At 37.2% G+C, this 19,284-nt stretch overlaps 2 pseudogenes across 2 annotated transcripts in view; both read left to right on the forward strand.

Annotated features, from left to right (window-relative positions):
- Positions 1-15,547, forward strand: part of LOC308350960 (NXPE family member 4-like) — a 113,352-nt pseudogene extending 97,805 nt beyond the window's left edge. Inside the window, exons 7-10 of the transcript in view lie at positions 387-558; positions 4,348-4,534; positions 13,007-13,066; positions 15,500-15,547. The product of the transcript in view is annotated as an NXPE family member 4-like (transcript). The remainder of the gene's footprint in view (positions 1-386; positions 559-4,347; positions 4,535-13,006; positions 13,067-15,499) is intronic.
- The window catches only part of LOC308350961 (NXPE family member 1-like), a 73,026-nt pseudogene that overhangs the window by 41,755 nt on the left and 11,987 nt on the right, over positions 1-19,284 (forward strand). Inside the window, exons 6-7 of the transcript in view lie at positions 14,956-15,053; positions 16,497-16,722. The product of the transcript in view is annotated as an NXPE family member 1-like (transcript). The remainder of the gene's footprint in view (positions 1-14,955; positions 15,054-16,496; positions 16,723-19,284) is intronic.

Raw genomic sequence — 19,284 nt, forward strand, 5'->3', positions numbered from 1 at the left:
GATTACTTTTGTTTTTTTGTTTGTTCGTTTTTTCACACTTCATTAAGCTTAGTTACAATATCTGTCTCAAAGTCTTTGACCATTCCGACATCTAGGTGGTCTGAGGGTTGGCTTCCATTAATTGTCTTTTCCTTTGGCAAGGATTACATTTTTTCTGGCTCCTCCAAGCTGAGGAATTTTGAACCGTATCCTGGACATTTTGACAGTGATGTTACGGAGACCTTAGATTCCGGTCTACTCCTCAGGTTGTGTGGATATTTTTGTCGTGGTGGGCAATGAACGGTTCAACCAAAACGGCAGATTCCGTCTCAGCTGTGGTTGGAACAACTCAAATCTCGGTTGAGTTTTTTGGCTTTAGCTGCTGATTGCTTTGTGTCTACCCACAGGTATGCTTCGGGGGTCAGCAGACATTCGGGGGTCCGTGAGCAGCGTTCATACTCACTGTTTGACTCGTGCCCTTCTCTGGTTCGTACTGATCTGGGGTTTCACCCTCTCTCCAGGGACTGTGGTTGCTGCAGACCCAGCTCGCAAATTGTTGAAGCCATTTTTTTACAACTGGTCAGTTTCTATTCCATTTTAGCTACTCAAGGCTCCTCCGTAAAATGTTTTCAGGGTAAAGCTTCAGAAACCGAAAACATGCCTCTTCGTGGCTCCTTCGTTTGGAATTTGCCTTGTTCACTCTCCACAGCCTTTAAGTATTTGCTTTGGGTATTTTGTTCAGAGTTGACTATTGTTATGTGAAGGAGAGTCAGTCTGTCCCAAGATCCCTGGCCGTGTAGGAAGCAGATCATTTTTCGTAACTCTTTTCATTCATTCTCCACCCGTACTCTCATTCCCTTTCTCCCATAGTCACCCATTCCAAACTACTGGTCCCCATAGGATTCCAGTTCTCTCTTTTTTTTTTTTTTCCTTAAGGATTTTATTTATTTATTTGACAGAGAGAGACATGGCAAGTAGGCAGAGAGTGGGGTGAAGCAGGCTCCCCGCTGAGCAGAGAGCCCGATGCGGGGCTCGATCCCAAGACCCTGAGATCATGACCTGAGCCAAAGGCAGAGGCTTTAACCCACGGAGTCACCCAGGCACCCCAAGGATTCCAGTTCTTACTCAATACATATGTGCATGCATGTATGTGACCTTGAAAGGCATATGGCATTGTGTTAGTATATTTATCTTACTTTAAGTAAGGGCTTTTTTTTACTCAGTATTATTTTGTATGTCTAATTTACATTGCTGTATGTAAATCTAGTTCATAATCTCTGAGCTGCACGTACTCCATTGTATAAGCATACAAATTTTAACTTATCCGTTCTCCTAAATAAATTGCACCACCTCTTTCCTAATGTGCCTAATACAGTCATAAGTATTTTATATGTTTTAATTTATATTTTTGTTTTTCTGTGGACCTTATGGACATTTTCTTTATTTTTCAGTAGTACCGTTTAAACTCTACCTCTGAATTCTTTCTTCCTTGTAAATGTTCCATCCGTATTATCCCAGCGCGTCATCTGTGAACTTGATTATGGTATTATGGTGTCCTTCGCTTGATTAAAATTTCTAATTTAAACACTTTCTTATAGTTTCTCTTTTGAGATCTTTTGAAGAAATACTTCCTGATTTGAGATGATAAAGGAACTAGATTTCTTTACATTGCATTTTCAGTTATAACATTCATACTGAGGTCTTTAATTCATTCGGGCTTTTCTGCATGCAGCATGAGATAGGAATCTTGCTTTCTTCAGGTTGTCGTAAGTGAGACAATTTTCCCAATACAATTTACAAAATAGAATTTTCTGATTTGTGATGTCACCACTGACATATAACCAATTGCTGTATACAAGCAGGTCTGTTTCTGGAGTATCTATTCAACTTGACTTGTTGATTTGGTGCTGCAGTTGTATAACACTGTTTTATTACAGTAATTTATGCTAGGGATGGTCCTAGTTTTTAAATGTTTCCCAGGTAGTCCCAGACTATTGTGTTCCACAGAATTTTACAATCAGGTTTTCTCCTCCCAACCCAAGAAAATCTTCTCAGGAATTTAATTAAAAATACATAGAATTTTAAGGGGCATCTGGGTGGCTCCGTGGGTTAAAGCCTCTGCCTTTGGCTCAGGTCATGATCCCAGGGTCCTGGGATCGAGCCCCACATCAGGCTCTCTGCTCAGCAGGGGGTCTGCTTCCTCCTCTCTCTCTCTCTCTCTCTCTTTCTGCCTGCCTCTCTGCCTCCTTGTGATCTCTATCGTCACAAAAATAAATAGAAAAATCTTTAAAAAAATACATAGAGTTTTAAAATTTAGGGACAATTAACAATTGTGTACTATTAGGCCATCCTACTCTCCGAAGTCTTAGAGCTTTTCACTCAGATCTTTTTAAAATGTCCTTAAGAGAGGGGCGCCTGGGTGGCTCAGTCATTAAGCGTCTGCCTTTGGCTCAGGTCATGGTCCCAGCGTCCCGGTATCCCAGTATCCTGGGGTGGAGCCCCGCATCGGGCTCCCAGCTCCGCAGGAGGCCTGCTTCTCCCTCTCCTGCTTCCCCGGCTTGTGTTCCCTCTCTCACTGTCTCTGTCAAATAAATAAATAAAATATTTTTTTTTAAAAAAAGTCCTTAAGAGAGTCTTCAAAATGCCTTTATGAATGTCAGAGATTTTCTTCTATTGTACTTTCTAATGATTAGATAAATGCTATTGTTCTTTTTTTCTCTTTTGTGCATTTATTGAAATTCTACTTAACATGAAGTGTAATATTACTTTCAGGTGTACAATATAGCAATTCAACTCTTCAGGACAACAACCTGTTCTCATGGCACGTGAACTCCTTAATCGCCATCACCTGTGTAACCCACGATCCCACCCGCCTCTCCTCTGGTAATGATCGTTTGTTCTCTACAGTTGAGAGTTGGCATCCAGGTTTACCTCTCTCTCTCTTTATTTTTTTAACCTTTGTTCATTTGTTTCTTAAATTACACATATGAATGCAATCGTGGAATTTGTCTTTCTGTGACTTATTTGACTTAGCATAATATTCTCTAGGTCCATCCATATCATGGCAAATGGCAAGATTTCATTCCTTTTTTGTTTTTCCCTGAGCAATATTCCATTACACATATATACTGAATTTTCCTTATCATATCTAGGGTTAGGGTTAAGGACAGGGTGTTTGGCATAGGGTTAGGGTCAAAATGTTATTGGTTTTTACAAGTTTATTTTGTATACAGCTCCCTACTGACTCCCTAATGCTCATAATGTGTGTTTGGTCTTCTTTGTGGACAAACAATATCTGAAATACAGATATTGTGGACAAGCACAATATCTGAAGTTTTTTCCCTTATAATTTTTTTCCCTTATAATTTTCATACCTGATTTTTTTTTATTTTTCAGGATTTCTAAAATGGCTAATATCTTTATCTTCTTCCTGACTTCAAAAAGAAAGTAACTTTTCCATTTATTGAATTTTAATGCTAAATAAATATTGAAATATATCAAATGCTTTTTTGAGAACTGTACTCCTAATCAGATAAATTTGGGAAGAGTGAAAAACCGTGAAATGTTTGTCTTTAAATCACTAAGATATAAATTATACTGCAAGCTTTTTCTGTCATTTTTTAATCCTAAGTTAATACATAACTGACCATGACTGACAAAAACACACATACATACACACAGCTACATCTATATCTATATTGATAGACATAAAAAAAGAATCTTAAAGCTATGTTCAGTATATTCAAAAGGGAATTGGCTTATATTTTTCTTATATTGTGCTTATAAAGTTTTAGTATAAAACATTTCTATCTCTTAAAAATAATTGGACAATTTTTTTCTTGTTATGTAAACTAGAGATATCTGTACCCACTGATAAAACAATCTCAGACTGTGAGATATTTCCCCTTCTAGAAATGGGAAAAATGGTAAGTTTATCATCATTATTACGTTATTATTACTATGATTATTACTTGCATGTATTGAATGGCTATTTTCTGTCCAATTTTTCTATTCCCTTTCGTGCACATGAAGGTTTTTAAAATTTTCCAGAAGTGCATTAAAAGACTCTTATTCGGGATTTTATTAATTTGCATCTCTTTTTCTTGGTTAATGTTGTCAGAGGTTTGTGAATCTTACAAGTTTTTTTCAAAGATTCAACTTGGGTTCTTTTAATCTTTATTTCTTATTATATCTCATTTCTTTGTTTATTGTTGCTTTTGGTTTGCTCTACTGCTTTGTACCATGGGGGCTTTATTGATTGATGCTGGGGTGAAGTGGAGCCATTTTTGGTTAAGCTTTATGTGTGTTCAAAGTTTACAAGGTTTGACAACCCATGGTCTATAACTATTGTTCTCAGTTATTCAATAGCAAGACTGCCTGCAAGGCTTTTGAAAAACATCCTCTTGAAGGAGCGTTTAGTGATGATGATTCAGTTGAGGTGGGCTGCAGCCTGGGAATCCATATTTTTAGAAGAGTTTGCAGGTACCCTATCAACAACACTTGGAAATCACTGAAATTGAGTTGCTGTAAAACCCAGCCCACTGCTGAAAGGATGGTAAGAAGGGACCTCTCAGGTTCTAAGGATTTTTAAGCTAGAAGTTAACACGCGGTTAGGTAGTTTGGAGCAAACTGTGAAGGTGGTGAGCAATCCAGGGAGAGAAAGAAAGTGTTGCAAAGAGCAAGAGGCAAAAGAAAGGAGGTCCGCTCCTGAAAAGAAACACTTCCTCGTGTTAAAATACAGAATGCAAGTTGAGTGAGGGGCAGAAAGGAGAGAGGTGAAAAGAGGCCACAGCATGAGGACATACTAAGATTGGACTCTACCCCAAGACAGGAAGAGTTTTGCTTGAGAGAACAAAACAAAACACAACTCTGTTTTAGCTGTAATGGAGAAAACTGATGGGACACTTTTCACCCAAAAAAATGAGCACTTTAATCCAAGCAAGAAATGATGGTGGCTTCAACAACTGGGAAAAGAAAGAATTTTTTAAGGTTATTTTAAATTGAAGTGTGATTGATAGGCAATATTATTTTAGATTCAGGTATACAACGTAGTGCTTCAACCTTATGAAATATTCAGCGAAGTGTAGTTACCAATGTCACCAAAGTTATTCCAATATTCCTGACTATATCCCCTATGCTGTACTTGCCCGTGATTTATTTATTACTGAAAGTTTGTAACTCTTAATCTCTTTCCACTATTTTACCCATACCCTCATGCCCTCCTCTCTGGCAACCATCAGTTTGTTCTCTGTTTTTATCAGTCTGTTTCTGTATTGTTTCATTTTTTAGTTTATGTCTTTAGATCCCACATGTAAGTGAAATTGTGATATTTGTTACTTTCTGATTTATTTCCCTCAGTGTAATACACTCTAGATCTATACCTTTTCTCGCAAATTGCAACATTTCATTCCTTTTTATGGACTATGTAATGTTCCATTTTATACACACACACACACCATTTTTAATCCATTCATCCATAAAAAAATACTTAGGTTGCTTCCCTATCTTTGCTATTATAAACAATGCTACAATAAAATTGGGGTACATAGAGCTTTTCACATAACTGCTTTCATTTTCTTTGGGTAAATACCCAGAAGTGGGATTACTGGATCATATGGTAGCTCTATTTTAATTCTTTTAAGACAACTTCATAGTGTTTTGCATATTAGCTACACAAACTTACATTCTCACTGACCACACACAAGGGTTCCCTTTCCTCCCCATCCTCACCAACACGTCTTATTTCTTGTCTTTTTGACACTATCCATTCTGACAGGTGTGAGGTGGTATTTTCTTGTGGTTTTTATTGCATTTCCCTGATGGTTAGTGATGTTGAATATCTTTTCATGTGTCTGTTGGCCATCTGCACATCTTTTTCAGAAAAATTACTACTCAGATCCTCTGCCCATTATTCAGATTTGTGTGCATGTTTGTAAGTTATATGACCTCTTTATAGACTTTAGCTATTAAGCCCTTATCAATATATCATATGAAAATAATTTCTCCCATTCAGTAGGTTATTTTTTCACTTTGTTGATGTGTCCTTCACTACGAAAAAGCTTTTCAGTTTGATTTATTCCCAATTATTTATTACTGCTTTTGTTGCCTTTGCCAGAGGAGACAGATTAAATATATATATATATATATATATATATATATATATATATATATATTTATTTATTTATTTCTGGGAGCAGAACGCAAGCTGAGGACAAAGTATAAGCCAACACATTGCAACCTTCCCCTACTTCTGGGTGGGACATGTGTGATATTCTTTGAAGAATCTCCCAATACCTTGCCAGAGGGGAAAACAACCTTGACAATGGCAAGGCCTCTGCTATCTTGTAGGTATCTTGTCAGTCTGTCCTCTTTACAATATGAAAGTTCCTTTGAAACCTCCCTTTTCCATATTTCCTCCAACTCCTGAGTATATAATCAGTCACTCCTCAAGAGTGCAGCAGGTCTTTCTACCCATGGATCCTGTCCCCATGCTTTAATAAATCACTACTGATTAATTAATTTAGAATATATGTTTTATTTTGGGGTGAGGAATTTTTTTTTAAGATTTTATTTATTTGTCAGAGAGAGAGAGAGCACAAGCAGGGGGAGTGGCAGGCAGAGGGAGAAGCCGTCTCCCCACCAAGCACAGAGCCTGATGCAGGACTCTATCCCAGGACCCCGGGATCAGGACCTGAGCTGAAGGCAGACACTTAACAGACTAAGCCACCCAGGCATCCCAATAAACCACCATTTTGCACCAAAGATGTCGCAAGAATTCTTTCTTGGTTGTGGGCTCTGGACTTCACCCCACTGAACCTCACCTATACTCCAAAACCACATCTCCTGGGTGGCTCAGTTGGTTAAGCATCTGTCTTTGGCTCAGGTCATGATCCCAGGGTCTTGGGACTGAGCCCCACACATTGGGCTCCATGCTCAGCGGGGAATCTACTTCTCTCTCTCCCCCCAGCTTGTGTGCTATTTCTCTCTCAAATAAATTTAATATATATATATATATATATATATATATATATGCGTATACATATATTTATTAGGATTATTTAGATTAATTGGTATATACCAATGTCTAAGAGCTTATTGCCTGTTTTCTTGCAGGTCTTGAATCCATTTTGAATTTCCTTTTGTGTATTGCTTTAAGACAATGGTCCAGTTTCGTTCTTTACATATAGCTATCTGGTTTTCCCAACACCATTTATTAGAAAAACTGTCTTTCCTCATTGTATATCCTTGCTTCCTTTGTCATAGATTAATTGACTGTATAAGCAGCAGGTTAATTTTTGGTTCACTGTTCCCTTCCATTCATCCATGTGTCATTTATGTGCCAGCACTATAATGTTTTAAATACCGTAGATTTACAGTACACTTTGAAATCTGCTAGCTCTACTTTTGTTCTCTTTCAAAATTGCTTTGGCTGTTGGGGGTCTTTTGTGGTTTTATAGAAATTTTAGCATTATTCTACTTCTGTGAAAAAAGAATTAGTATTTTGATTGGGATGCCATTGAATCTGTAGATCACCTTATGGGGTATGGATATTTTAATAATACCCATTCTTCCAGTCAATGAGCATGGTATATCTTTCCATTTGTTAGTGTCATCTTCAATTTGGTTAGTATCTTGTAGTTCTCAGAATACAAGTCTTTCACCTCCTTGGTTAAATTTAGTCCTAGGTCTTTTTTGATGCTATTATAAATGAGATGTCTCACTAAATTTTTTTTTTGCTCATTATTAGTTCATTATTAGTGTAGAAAAATACAACAGATTTCTGTAATTTTCTATCCTGCAACTTTAATGAATTTATTTATTCTAATAGTTTTTGGTAGACCCTTTAGTATTTTCTCTATATAGTAACATCCCCTGGAAATAGTGACAGTTACACTTCTTCCTTACTAATTCTTGGAATGCAGTTTCTTATTCTTGTCTAATTGCTGTGGCTAGGATCTCCAGTACTCTCTTGAATAAAACTGGTTATAATGGACATTCTTGTTTTATTCCTGATCTTAGAGCAAAGGTTTTGTTTTTCACCACTGACTATGATGTTAAGTATGGATGTGTCATATTTGGCCTTCCTTATGTTGAGCTAAGTTCCTTCTGTACCGACTTTATTTAGACTTTTTATCATGAACGGATGTTGAATTTTGTCAAATGCTTTTTCTGCATTTATTGAGATGATCATATGGTTTTTATTCATTGTATTAATGTGGTCTACCACTTTGGATTTGGAACAAATCTTAGTTGATCATGGCGAATGATGCTTTTTAATGTATTGCTGAATATAGTTTGCACATATTTTCTTGATGATTTTTGCATCTGTGTCATCAGGGATATTGGCCTGTAATTTTCTTCACTTACACTGTTTGTCTGATTTCATATCAGAGTAAGTCTTACCTTATAGGATGATGTAGAAGCATTCTTCCTCTTCTATTTTTTAAACTGTGAGAAAGGTATTGACTCTTTTTTTAATGCTTGGTAGAATTCGCCTGTGAATCCATCTGGTCCTAGACTTTTGGGGAGAGTTTTATATTACTGATTCAATTTCATTGCTGGTAATTAGTCTGTTCAGATTTTATATTTCTTCCTGATTAATTTATCCATTTATTCTACTTATTTGTGCGGTATACTTCTTCACAGTAGTCTCTTATAATCCTTTGTGTTTCTGTGGTTGCATTGTAACTGTTCTTTCACTTCTGATTTTATTTAAGTCCATTCCTTCCCTCCCTCTCTGTCTCTTCTGGGAAAGTTTTACTTAGTTACACCAATTACTAAAATCATTGAGTATTATAGTATAGTAATATTTATACTATAACATATTAAAATACCATTTAAATATTGCTTTTCTTAATTACAACCCTTTATTAAAGAACTAACTTTTAAAAACCTTTTGAGTATAGTTGATACAAGTGTTACTTTAGTTTCAGATGTACAACTTCTCTATACATTATTGCTATATTCAACACATGAGTCTGGCTAATTTTAACAATTTCATTTCTTTTCAAAGGGCCAGCCATTGGTTTCTCGGATTTTTTTTTAACTATTTCATTTATTTCTGCTGTAATCGTTCTCATTTCCTTCCTTCTACTAACTTCAGGTTTTGTTTCTTGTCTTCTAGTTTCTTTAGGTCTAAGGGTAGATTGTTGAAGATTTTTCTTATTTCTTGTGGTAGGTTTGTATTGCTATGAAATTTCCTTTTAGAACAACTTTAGCTGCTTCCCAAAGCTTTTGGAACATCATGCTTCCCTTTACATTTGTCTCAAAGTATTTTTTTCTTTTCCTCTTTTGATCTCTTCCTTGACCCATTAGTTGTTTAATAGCATGTTGGCTAGCCTCCACGTGTTCTGATTCCTCCTGGATTTTTTTTCTTTTAATGATTTCTCATTTCACAGCACTCTGTTCAGAATAGATGCTTGATAGGATTTCAACCATCTTGAATTTACTTTGGGATTTTTATTTATTTGAGAGTGCAAACATGAATGGTGGGGTGGGAGAGGAGAGAGGCAGAAGCAGATTCCCCACTGAGCAGGGAGCCTGACCTGGGGCTTGATCCCAGGATCCTGAGATCATGACTTGAGACTAAGGTAAATGTTTAACTGACTGAGCCACCTAGGCACCCCTTGAAATTTATTTAGATTTTTTTTGTAGCCTAATATATGATCTGTCTTGAGGAATGTTCCATGTGCTCTTGAAACAAATGTGTAAACCACTATTTTGGATGGAATGTTTTATATATCTTAGGTTCATCGTGTCAAATGTGTCATTCAAACCCATGGTTTCTTTATTGACTTTCTGAATGGTCTACCCATTGATGTAAGTGGGATGTTAACCCACTTGTACTGTATTATGGTCAGTTTCTCCCTTTGTGATTGTTAATAGTGCTTTACATATTTAGGTGCTCCTATGTATGTGAATGTTTATAATATTTATATCCTCTTGTTAGAGTGATCACTTATTACGTTATTCTGTCTTTTGTTGTATTCTTTGATTTAAAGTCCATTTTACTAGGGGCAACTGAGTAGCTCAGTCAGTTGAGCATCCAACTCTTGATTTTGGCTCAGGTCATTCTCTCAGGGTCCCGAGATCAAGCCCCTCCCTAAGGCTCCACACTTAGTGGTAAGTTTCCTTGAGAATTATCTCCCTCCCTCCGCACCTCCCCTGACTTGTGCATGCTCTCTCTCTCAAATAAATAAATCTTTAAATTATATCTTGTCTAAATACTGCTAACTCAGCTTCCCCCCCACCCATTTGCATAGAAAATCTTTTTGATCCCTCTACTTTCAGTCTGTGTGTCTTTAAATATGAAGTGGGTCTCTTTTAAGCAGCATATCAATGGGTCTTTTTTTTTATATATATACATTCAGTAACCCTCTGTTTTTTTATTGGAGCATTTAACCCATTTGCATTTCATGTAACTATTAAGTACATACATATTGCCAAATGTTTGTTTTCTAGTTTTTATAGTTCTTTGCTTTTTCATTTCTCCTCTTGCTCTCTTCCCTTGTGACTTGATGAATGTCTTTAGTGTTATGCATGGATAACCTTCTCTTTTATATGATAGTTTGGTGGTTTTTTGCTTTATTGTACCATGTGGTTCATATATAACCCCTAAGTATATTGTATTCTATTTCAGGTCATGCTTGTTTAACTTCCAACACATTCTACAAACACCATTTTTATTCCTACCCACGTTTTATGACTAAAACATATTTTGCATCTTTTTTATCTTCATTCTATTTTTTTAATTATTGGAATATGGTTGATATAAAATGTTAATATCAGATGTACCACAGTGATCAGCAATTCTTTACATGATGCAGTGCTTCCTGTGATAAGAATAGTTACCATCTATTACCATGCAACATTACATTAATTACTATATTCCCTATACTCCAATTTTCTTCACCTAACTTATTTTATAACTGGGAAGTTTGTAAAATTTAATCTGCTTCACCTATTTTGTCCAGCCACACAGCCCACCTCTCTGGCAACCATCAGTTTCTTCTCTGAATTTACGAGTCTGTGTCTGGTTTGGTTTTGTTGTTATTTAATTCATTGTAAAGTGAAATCATGTGTTATTGAGTTATTTTATTCAACATGGGATGGATCTAGAATATATTATGCTATCATGAATGGCAAGAATTCACTCTTTTTTATGGCTGAGTTATACTCCATTGTATATACATATAACACATCTTCCTTATACATTCATCTATTGGTGGACACTTGGGTTGCCTCCAGACCTTAGTTTATGTAAATAATGTTTCAGTGAAGTGCATGTATCTTTACAAATTTGTGTATTTTTTTTTCCTTTGGGTAAATGCCCAAAATGAGTTTTGGGATCATACGGTATTTCTTTAATTATTTGAGGCACTTCTATATTCTTCTGTATGGTGGTGGCTGCAAAAATTTATATTTCTACCAATAGTGCACAAGGATTCCTTTTTTTTTTTTTTAATTCTCACCAACACTTTGTCTTTTTGATAAGACAGGTATAAATTGATATCTGATTGTCATTTTCATTTGCATATCCTTGATGATTAGCAATGTTGAGCACTTTTTCAAGTGTCTATTGGCCATCTATAGGTCTTTTTCAGAAAAATATCTATTCAGGTCCTCTGCCCATTTTTTCATCTTTAGGGAGAGGTTGGAGAGTGTATGAATTTTTATATATTTTTTAGAAATCAACCATTATCAGATAGAGTCTTTACAAATAACTTCTCCCAATGAGTAGGTTGCTTTGTCCTTTTTGTTGATGATTTTCTTCACTATACAAAATAACTCTGCTTGGTGTAATGTCAATATTTTGCTTTGGTTTCTCTTGCCTGAGGAGACATAATTAGAAAATTGTTGCTAATGCTAATATTCAAGAGATTACTGCCTATGTTTTCTTCCAGAAGTTTATGGTTCCAGGCCTCAACTTAGGTCTAATCCATTTTGAGTTTACTTTTGTATATGGTGTAAGAAAGTGGTCCAGTTTAATTATTTTACATGCAGCTGTCCGGTTTTCCAACACCATTTACTGAGGAGACTTTTCTCCACTGTACATTCTTGTCTCCTGTGTTGTAGACTAACCATATGAGTTTATTTCCATGTTCTCTATTGTGTTGCATTCATATATGGGACTAGTTTCATGCCAGTACCATACTGTTTTAATTAGTATATGTTTTTAGTGTATCTCGAAGTTTAGGATTATGATATCTCTAGCTTTGTTGTTTCTCAAGTTTGCTTTGGCAATTCAAAGACTTTTGGGCTTCTAAGCAAATTTTAGGATTATTTGTTCTACTTCTGTGAAAAGTACTATTGGTATTTTTATTGGGGTACTACTGAATCTGTGAATTGTTTTAGGTAGTATGACTATTTCAACAATATCAATTCTTCCAATCCATGAGCATGGTATGTATTTCCCTTTGTGTTTTCTTCAATTTCCCACATAAATATCTTTTCTATATATGGATCTTTTTGCCTTCTTGATTCTTTATTCATAGATACTTTATTCTTTTTTAGGCAGCTGTCAATGGGATTGTCTTAATTTTTTTTCTGTGTTATTAGTGTGTAGGAATGAAACAGATTTCTGTAATTAATTTTCTATCCTTCAACTTTAGTGAATTCATTTATTCTAATGTTGGTTGTTTTCTCCCTGCCCCCCAAGTATCTTACTATTTCCTCTATATAGTTATATGTCATCTGGAATTAGTCATGGTTTTACTTCCTTACCAATTTGGATGCATTTTCTTTTTCTTTTCTGAATGATGCAAGGACTTCCAATATTCTTTTGAATATAAGTGGTTAGAGTGGACATTTGTGTCTTCTTCCTGACCTTGGAGGAAAAACTCTCACCACTGAGTATGATGTTAGATGTGTCACATACAACCTTTATTATGCCGAGGTATGTTCCCTCTTTGTTGAGAACTCTTATTGTGAACAAATATGGAGTTTTGTCAAATGCTTCTTCTGCATCTGTTGAGATGATCATAATTTGTAATGGGTTTTTTGTTGTTGTTAATGTGGTATATCACAGGGATTAACTGTGGATATTAATTCATCTTTGTATTCCTGGAGTAAGTCCAACTTGCTCATGGTGAGTGACGCTTTTAATGTATTACTGAATTCAGCTCATATTTTGTTGAGAATTTTGGCATCTATGTTCATTAGGGGTATTATGTAGATTTGGGTTTTGGTATCAGAGTAATACTAGCATCATTGAATAAATTTGGAAGCATTCCTTTTATTTTTTGGGATATTTTGTAAAGAATAAGTATTAACCCTTCTTTAACTGTTTGGTAGAATTAGCCTGTGAAGCCATCTGGTTTGGACTTTTGTTTTTTGGGAGATTTTTTTAATACCTATTCAATTTAGCTACTAGTAACCAATCTGTTCTGATTCTTTTTTTCCTGAGTCTCAGAAGACTGTATTTCTATAGAAAATTTTCCATTCTAGTTTCTCCATTTTTTTTGGCATGGAGTTTCTCACAGTAGTCCCTTATACTCCTGTGGTGTCGGCTGTTACTTCTCTTTATGATTTCATTTACTGAAGTCCTCTTTTTTCCTGCTGAGTCTGGCCAATGGTTTGTCGATTTTGTTTATCTTTTCAAAGAATCAGCCCTACTCATTTTGGGTTTCTTTTTCTAGTTCCTTTAGGTGAAGGTTAGATTGAGATTCTTGTTTCTTGCAGCAATCCTGCATTGCTATAAAATTCCCTCTAGGAACTACTCAATGACTGAAACATTGTGTTTTCATTTTCATTTCCTCTTGATTTCTTTCCTTGCCTATTGGCTATTTAGTAGTATGTTGTTTAGCCTCCACCTCTTAAGAGTTTTTCTTTTGATTTCTAGTTTCATCAATGCTGTGGTCTGGAAAGATGCTATGATTTTATTCTTGAATTTATTGAGAATTATTTTGTAGCCTAATGTGATTTATCCTGGAGAATGTTCCATATGCATTTGCAAAGAAAGTGTACTCTGCTGTTTGGGGCTGGAATGTTCTCTTAAGTCCATCTGGTCTAATTTGTCATAGAAAGCCACCATTTTCTATTTTTTTAATAATCTTTTTAATTAACTTCTTGTCTTGATGATCTGTTGATGCTAGGGTGTTTTGGTACCATTGTTGCATTTCTTTATTTAGGTGATGCTACGTTTGGTGCATAAATATTTATAACTGTTATATACTCTTGTTGGATCGATCCCTTTATCATGTAAATTTCATCTATCTCTTGTTACAGTCTGTGTTTTTAAGTCTGTATTGTCTGATATAAATATTGCTATCCTGACTTTTTGTTGTTCCATTTGCATGGAATATATTTTTCCATTCCTTCATTTTCAGTCTGAAGCTGTCTTTAAGTCTGAAATGAGTCTCTTATAGGCAGCATATAGATGCGTCCTGGTTTTTTGTCTTTTGATTGGCGCATTTAGTTCATTTAAAATGATTAATGATAGGTATGTATTTATTGCCATTTTAATTGTCTTCCAGTTGTTTTTGTAGTTCTTCTCTGTTCCTTTCTTCATCTCTTGCTTGCTTTCCTTGGGATTTGAAGACTTTTTATTTTTCTATATCTATCATAGGTTTTTGTTTGGTTATCATACAGTTCATATATAACCCCCAAGTATAGAGCAATCTATTTTAAGTGAATGGTCACTTAAGTTTGAACACATTTAAAAGCACTGTATTTTTCTACTTCTCTCCAGTTTTGATGTATATGATACCCTATCCCTTAACTAGTAATTATAGATTTAACTGATCTTACTCTTGTAACTTTCACACTTCACACTAGCTTCATAATTTACTGATCTTCACTATACATTTCCTTGTGCTGGTGAAATTTTTTTTGTTAAAATTTTCTTATTGTATTTACAGCTCTTTATTTTCCCCTTTAGAAAGCCTCTTGAACATTTCTTGTAAGGTCAGTTTAGTGGTGATAAACGCTATGTCTCCAATGCTGAATGATAATTTTGCTGTTTATTTTTGTTGATAGATTTTTCCCTTTTAGCACATTGAATAGAACGTGTCACTCCATTCTGATCTGCAACATTTCTGCTACAGAATCATCTGCTATCCTTCTGGGACTTCTTGGTAAGTAACTAGCTGCTTTTCTCTTGCTTTTTTTAAAGATCTCCCCCAACATTTTTTTTGCCATTTTAATTATTATGATGTGTCTTTGTGTTCATCTTGTTGAGTTTCCTGGCCCTGAATATGTTTCATTCCCCAGTTTAAGGACATTTTTTTCAAGTACATTTTATGCCCATTTTCCTCTTTTCCAGGGAGCTAACAGTGAATGTTACTATGCTTGATACTTTCCCTTACGTGTCCTCCTCCATCCTCTAGTCTGTCCATTCATTAGATTCTACAGCTCTGATTGATCAGGGCTTTTTAATTTTCTCTTTAGTAAATTTCTGAGATCATCCACCCTTTCTAGAGTCCTATGAACATCTTTTTGATCGTATTTTGAATTCTTTATCAGATCGATTATCTTATTTTTGTTTACCTCTTTTTCTGTGGCTTTTATCTTGCTTATTTAGGTGAAGTCAGCTACCTCTCCTGGTCTTGAAAGCAGCAGCCTTATGTAGAAGGTGTCCTGGGGGCCCAGTAGTGTAATACTTTTTGGGCACCAGGGGTGACTCCTGGACAGGCTGCACTGGGCCCCCAGAGTTGCTGTCCACTTGCCCCTAGGTAGGGTTAGTGCCCAGCACAGCTGGCTGAGAGTCTTGGCCGTAGCTGCATCTTGGTGGAGGGGACAGCCTCTCCCTGAGAGCAGGCTGAGAGGCCTTGCCGCGACTGCTGGGGACATGCTGTAGGCAGACGTGTCTCCCCTCTCCCACCCCTAAGGTAGATAGAAGGTATCTGAACTGGCTCCTGCAAGGCTGGGGTGAGAAAAATCCCCCCCCCCATTACTCCCAAAGAAAGAGCCTACAGATTGCTGCCCCTCTAGCACACACCTTAAAATCAGTGACTCTCCTTCATGTATAATCCAGATACGTTTCAAACTGCTGCTGCTTGGACCACGTGATATAGTGTCTGTCCTTTAAGAAAGGAGGCTTTATTTCCCGTAGCTCCTTCAGGCTCTCCCAGTGTTAACGCCCTAATGATTTTCAAAGCCAGACACGACGGGCACTCGGTGTTTAAGTGACCGTGTCCACGGCTGTGGGCACCCGACGTGGGGCTTGAGTCCCTTGCTCCTCAGGGAGTAACTCCACACCCGTAACGCGGGTCACGCCACGGGGAGTTTCGTTCACAATATTCTTGTCAACGTGACTCTCTCCTCCTGTTTTCAGTTGTGGCGACGTCTTCTGCCCGTCACGACTTCTTGTCAGAGTGAGCTGCATGATACGTAGTTGTTTTGCTTCAGAGTAGCCACGGGAGGAAGAGAGCGCAAGAGCCCCTGTTTCTACTATTTTCCAGACTGTACACATTTTTTAAAAGGCCAAAACACTTGCGGGCAAGTAGACTGAAGCCACAGTACATCCCTCAGAGAATACGTATGAATAACTGATCTGGGCGCATTTACTCTTCCTTTAGTGATACACCTCAAATCCTGTCATAATGAAGTTGGGTTAGTGCTGCCTCCGTATGTCTTTCGCTGCCCAGGAAGAGAGGGGAAGGCGGTGACGTGGGAAGATTCTGAACCCCTTCCTCCAGGAGACACAAGGCTGCGGCTGCGTCTAGAGCAACTCACTCTCAGAACAGCCTGAGGACTGGCAGAACACCTTTTCCACAGGACCAAGAAAAAGCAACGTCGAGAAAGGTAGGACGGGCAGGGGTGCGGTCAGGAAGGGGACCTACAGTGACCCCCCAGCAGGAGAGAGATCACAGGTACTCCGCTAGGAAGGAGGGGTTTCAGACCTTCCTTGAGCACCTCAGTCATTGGGATCTGCGATGGATAGAAGAGCCCATAACCTCTGTGACATCTGGCTTTGAAAAGTAGCAGAGCGCACCTTCAGTAAGAGCAGGGGGCTCCAGGAAAGATTATACTTTTTTTTTTTTTTAAGATTTTATTTATTTGACAGAGAGAGACCACAAGCAAGCAGAAAGGCAGGCAGAGAGAGGGGGAAACAGGCTCCCTGCTGAGCAGAGAGCCCGATGCGGGGCTCGATCCCAGGACCCTGAGACCATGACCTGAGCCGAGGCAGAGGCTTAACCCACTGAGCTACCCAGGTGCCCCGAAAGATTATACTCTTAAAAGAGTCCATGCGCAATATTACTCAGACCACAGAGGCAGCAGTTTGAAAAGTGCCTGAGCCACCTGTAGGACGTTTATAAACTAATTGTAAGACCTGTGCTAGAGGGACAGGGCTCTGTAGGGACTTTCTCCAGGAGCAGAAATGCTGGCAGCTACCCCTTTTCCCAAAACAGGTGCATGCCATGCTGCATCTGCCTTGCTAGCACCATTCACCCTGCTCCAGTCTGCCCTGTGGACTCACCGTGGTCGGTGCTCCTGCAAATTGCCACACGTGATGGTCAACCCGGTCCAGGACCAGCACCCCTCCAACCAAGTCTTGCCCCAGTGAGGGAAGGAGACGGGCCTGCAAGTTGTAGCCGACCTAAGACATAGAAACAAGCCGAGAGTCAGACAAAAATAGAGTAGAAGGAATCAACAGTAGCTTAGAAAATACAGAACAGGTCTGGAAGAAACCTCGAGCATAACATAATTCACAATATAGGAGTTTCAGAAACAGAAACCTTAACAAAGAAATAATCAGTGAAAACTTCCCTACGTTGGGGAATGAAACAAACACCAAGTTCCAGGATCCACAGAGAGCCCTCAAAGTGAACCCGAAAAAGGTCCACAGCAGGACACATACTGATGACGACGAAAATTAAATAGAACAACAATTACTTACCTACAAGGAAATCCACATAAGGCTATAAGCTGATTCTTGAGCCGAAACTTTGGTAGACACAAAGTTTTGCAGGAAAAAAGCCTGCAACCAAGTATACTCTAAACCAGCAAGGTTATCATTCCAAATTGAAGGAGAGATAGAGGCTCCCAGGGGAACAAAAGGTAAGATTCTAACACCACTTAAACAGCCCTATAAGACACTTCTTTGAAGGGAAAAGAAAAAACTATAGGAAGGGAAAAATTTCACTGCTACAAGCAAACATATAGGGAAGGCAGATAAAAAATGTACAAAACTAGTAAAATATAAAAATACTAATATCAATTTTATATATAATTAGTTGTCTTATACATAAAACATGGAAGAGGGAGTAAAAATGTATTTCTTTTAGAATGTGTTTAAATGTAAACAACAGTCACCTGTATATGGACTGCTATATACACAAGATGGTATATATAAACACGGTAACCCCAAATTAAAAACCTATAGAAAAGGAATCCATGCATGTCAAGAAAGGAAGAGAATAACAATATGGCAATAAGCACATATTTATCAATAATTAAATGTAAATAAACTAAACACTCCAATCAGAAGACCTAGGGAGACTGAATTAAGAAGAATAAAAGACCCACCTCTACGCAGTCTATAAAAGACCCACTTCAGACCTCAAGATACAAACTGAAAGTAAAGAAAGTGATGGAAAGAGCAGCCAGGGTCGCCATACTCGTATCAGATGTAATAGACTTTAAAAGAAAGACAATAGCATTACACAATAATAAAGGGATGGCTCAAACAAGAGGATATATAACAATTATAAATACCTACACACTTAACAGACATAAAGGGAGAAGCTGTCATACACTACGAGTAGGGAACTTTAACAGCCCACTCCCATCAAGTAGTGACTTTGAATGACACATTAGACCAGACGAACTTAAGGTGATATACACAGAACATTCCATCCACAAAAGCAATATACACATTCTTTTCAAGCACACATAAAACACTCTCCAGGGTAGATCACATGTAGGAATGCACGTAGATTGAAATTATATCAAACATTTTTTCCAAACACGATGGTATGAAACTAGAAAACACACCAACACGTGGAGGCTATACTACACAACCAGTGGGTTGATGGAGAAAACAAAAAGAAAATAAATAGAACTAGAAATACTATGGTCAGACATCTTTGGGATACAGCAAAAGCAGTTTCTACAGGGACATTTATGGCAATAAACCTACGTCAAAAACAAGAAAAATATCTAACCTAACACTTAAAAACAAAACCCAAGATTAATAAAAGGAAATAATAAAGATCAAAATAGAAACAAATGAAAGACAGACTTAACCATAGAAAAGATAGAGTTGGTTATTTGAAAAACCTGATAAATCTTTAATCAGACATCACGAAAGAGAGGATTCAAGTAGCATAAATGAAAGACAAAAAATAAGGGACTACTATGAAA

Source organism: Martes martes, assembly GCF_963455335.1.
Source record: "Martes martes genome assembly, chromosome: 10".
NCBI lineage: Eukaryota > Metazoa > Chordata > Mammalia > Carnivora > Mustelidae > Martes > Martes martes.